The sequence below is a fragment of the Saccopteryx leptura genome, chromosome 6 (genome assembly GCF_036850995.1).
Source record: "Saccopteryx leptura isolate mSacLep1 chromosome 6, mSacLep1_pri_phased_curated, whole genome shotgun sequence".
Lineage (NCBI taxonomy): Eukaryota > Metazoa > Chordata > Mammalia > Chiroptera > Emballonuridae > Saccopteryx > Saccopteryx leptura.
The window spans coordinates 134889771-134892947 of NC_089508.1; the positions used below are offsets into that span (position 1 = coordinate 134889771).

The 3177-nt window shown below is 39.1% G+C and overlaps 1 non-coding gene across 1 annotated transcript; it reads left to right on the forward strand.

Annotated features, from left to right (window-relative positions):
- The first annotated feature begins 1912 nt into the window (after nucleotides 1–1912).
- Nucleotides 1913–1988, forward strand: TRNAA-CGC (transfer RNA alanine (anticodon CGC)). Its single transcript has one exon. It is a non-coding gene; the product is annotated as a tRNA-Ala (tRNA).
- Nucleotides 1989–3177: the final 1189 nt, after the last annotated feature.

Below are 3177 nucleotides of genomic sequence, written 5' to 3' on the forward strand. Positions count from 1 at the left end.
GCTTCTCCTGTGTGCCCTGGCCGGGAATCGAACCCAGGTCCTCCGCACGCTAGGCCGACGCTCTACTGCTGAGCCAACCGGCCAGGGCCTCATTGGTTTTTTAAAATAAGAATTAATTGAATTTTTATATTACTGTAATATTGTAAGAATGTAATACCAAAATTTTAGAGTCTTATGTAGCAATTATTTTTTTATATTTTAAATATAACTGTATTCTCAAGCAGTTTTAAAGTTTCCAACATGAAATGTAAGTTTAGACTACCTCACTGTCTTGTAAGTTGTCCCAAGAATGTTTTAAAATTTTCTTTAGAAAATTAAATTTAATGGGGTGACACTGATCAATAATAGTATATAGGGTTCAGGTAAATGTTTTATAGAATTTGAACTGTTGATTATGTTATATATCCATCACCCAAACTCAACTCATTTTCCATCACCATATATTTGTCCCTTTTTACTCCTTTCTCCCTACCCCTACCTCATACCCCTTCCCCCTGGTAACCACTTTACTTTTATCTATGTCCATGAGTCTCAGTTTTATATCCCACTTATGTGTAAAATCATATAGTTAGATTTTTCTGATTTACTTATTTCACTCAGTATAATGTTCTCAAGGTCCATCCATGCTGTTTTAAATGGCTATATGTCATCATTTCTTATGGCTGAGAAGAATTCCACTTATATATGTACCACATCTTCTTTATCCAATCCTCTATAGAAGGACACTTTGGTTGTTTCCATGTCTCGGCCACTGGGAATAGTGCTGCAATGAACATGGTAGTGCATATGTCTTTATGTACCAATTTTTTTGAGTTTTGAGGTAGATACCCAGTAGAGGGACTGCTTGGTCATATGGTAGTTCTAGCCTTAATTTTTTGAGGAACCACCATACTTTCTTCCATAATGGTTGTGCTAGTTTGGATTCCCACCAGCAGTGAATGAGGGTTCCTTTTTCTCCACAGCTTCTCCAACACTTGTTATTACCTGTCTTGTTGATAATACCCAATTAGTGTGAGGTGGTATTTCATTGTAGTTTTGGTTTGCATTTCTCTAATAACTAGTGATAATGAGCATGTTTTCATATTTCTGTTGATCATTTGTACGTCTTCTTGGAAGAACTGTTTGTTCAGGTCCTCTCCCCATTTTTGAATTGAATTTTTTGCTTGTTTGTTGCTGAGCTTTGTGAGTTCTTTATATATTTTGAATATTAAACTCTTATCATCTCCCATTTGGTTGGCTATTTGTTTTGTTGTCAGTTTATTTTGCTGTGCAGAAGCTTTTTAGTTTGATATCCAAGAATTAAAAAATAATTACAACTATATTAGTTTTAGAATGAAAAGGAAAAAATGAAACCATCAAATTGTTACAATTTAAAAATTTTCAGGCCCTGGCTGGTTAGCTCAGTTGGTTAAGAGCATCATACTAAAACAACAATGTTGTGGGTTCAATCTCCAGTCAGGGCACACACAAGAAGCAACCAGGGAATGCATGACTGAGTGGAAAAACAAATAAATGCTTCCCTACCCCTCCCCTCTCTCTCCCTTTTTCTCTCTGTCTCTCTAAAAAGTAATAAAAATTAAGACCTGGCCCCATAGCTCTATTAGATGCAGTGTCATCCAGGAGTGTGGAGGTTGTGGGTTTGATTCTTTGGTCAGGGCACAAAGAAGAGTAGCTCAATGCTTCTCTCTGTCTCTCTTTCTTTCTCTCTCTCTCTCCCTGCCTCTCTCCCCTCCCCCAAAATTTCATAGGCTCAAAAGGTAATCTTCACCTCCGAAGAGGAAGAAAGAAAGAAACCCTAACAATTTGTACACAGGAAGGGGACAAACAATCCATACTAATTTATGTATTGTTCATGAACATTAAAAATACTTTTAAAAATCTTGTTCATTTTTCCTTTATTTAAAAAATTGATGCCCTGGCCGGTTGGCTCAGTGGTAGAGCGTTGGCCTCGCGTGCAGAAGTCCCGGGTTCGATTCCCGGCCAGGGCACACAGGAGAAGCGCCCATCTGCTTCTCCACCCCTCCCCCTCTCCTTCCTCTCTGTCTCTCTCTTCCCCTCCCGCAGCGAGGCTCCATTGGAGCAAAGATGGCCCGGGCGATGGGGATGGCTCCTTGGCCTATGCCCCAGGTGCTAGAGTGGCTCTGGTCGCAACAGAGCGATGCCCCGGAGGGGCAGAGCATCGCCCCTGGTGGGCAGAGCATCGCCCCCTGGTGGGTGTGCGGAGTGGATCCCAGTCCGGCGCATGCGGGAGTCTGTCTGACTGTCTCTCCCCATTTCCAGCTTCAGAAAAAAAAAAAAAAAAAAAAAAGGTGAAAAAATTAGCCAATATTGCCTTCTCAATTGTTCTTGATATCTATCTGGAATTTTCAATAGTAAGCTCATTAAATACAAGTCCTTTTTCTAAAGGAGAGAGTCTAGCTTGTTCAAAGCCTGGTGGAAGTTGGGTTTCTAAGGCCATATGACAGTGTGGGCTCTGAGTTACTATCCAGGGGTTTCTTCCTTAATATTGTCAGATGCAAAATGAATGCTTGGCTGGGTGACTAACACCAAACATGCAGGAAGTGGTTTTAAAGAACAGTTTTCAATGTATTGTTGTATTTGATTTGCTAGAATTTTGTTTAGAATTTTTGCATTTGTATTTATCTGATATATTGTTTGTAGTTGTGTGTGTGTGTGTGTGTGTGTGTGAGAGAGAGAGAGAGAGAGAGAGAGAGAGAGAGAGAGAGAGAGAGAGATCCTGGCTGGGTTTTGGTATCAAGGTTTTATTTTAGACTTATAAAATGTGTTAGGAAGTGTTGCCTCTTCATTAACTTTTTGGAAGAGTGTAAGAAGGATAGGTAGCAAATCTTCTCTGAATGTTTGGTAAAATTCACTAATAAAGACTTCTGGTCCTAGACATTTATTTGGGAGGAAGTTTTTGGTGATTGTTTTAATTCCCTCATTAGCAGAAAAACAGATACAAAGATCAATGGAAAAGAACTTAGAGTTCAGAAATAAACCCACATGTATATGGGAAAATAATTTTTGACAAAGGAGCCAAAAACAATTGAGAAAAGAAAGCCTTTTCAATCAATGGTGCTGACAAAATTGGAGAGCCACAGGCAAAAGAATGAAACTTGACTATAGTTTGTCCCTGTGTGCAAAAATTAATTCAAAATGGGTCAAAGACATAAATAT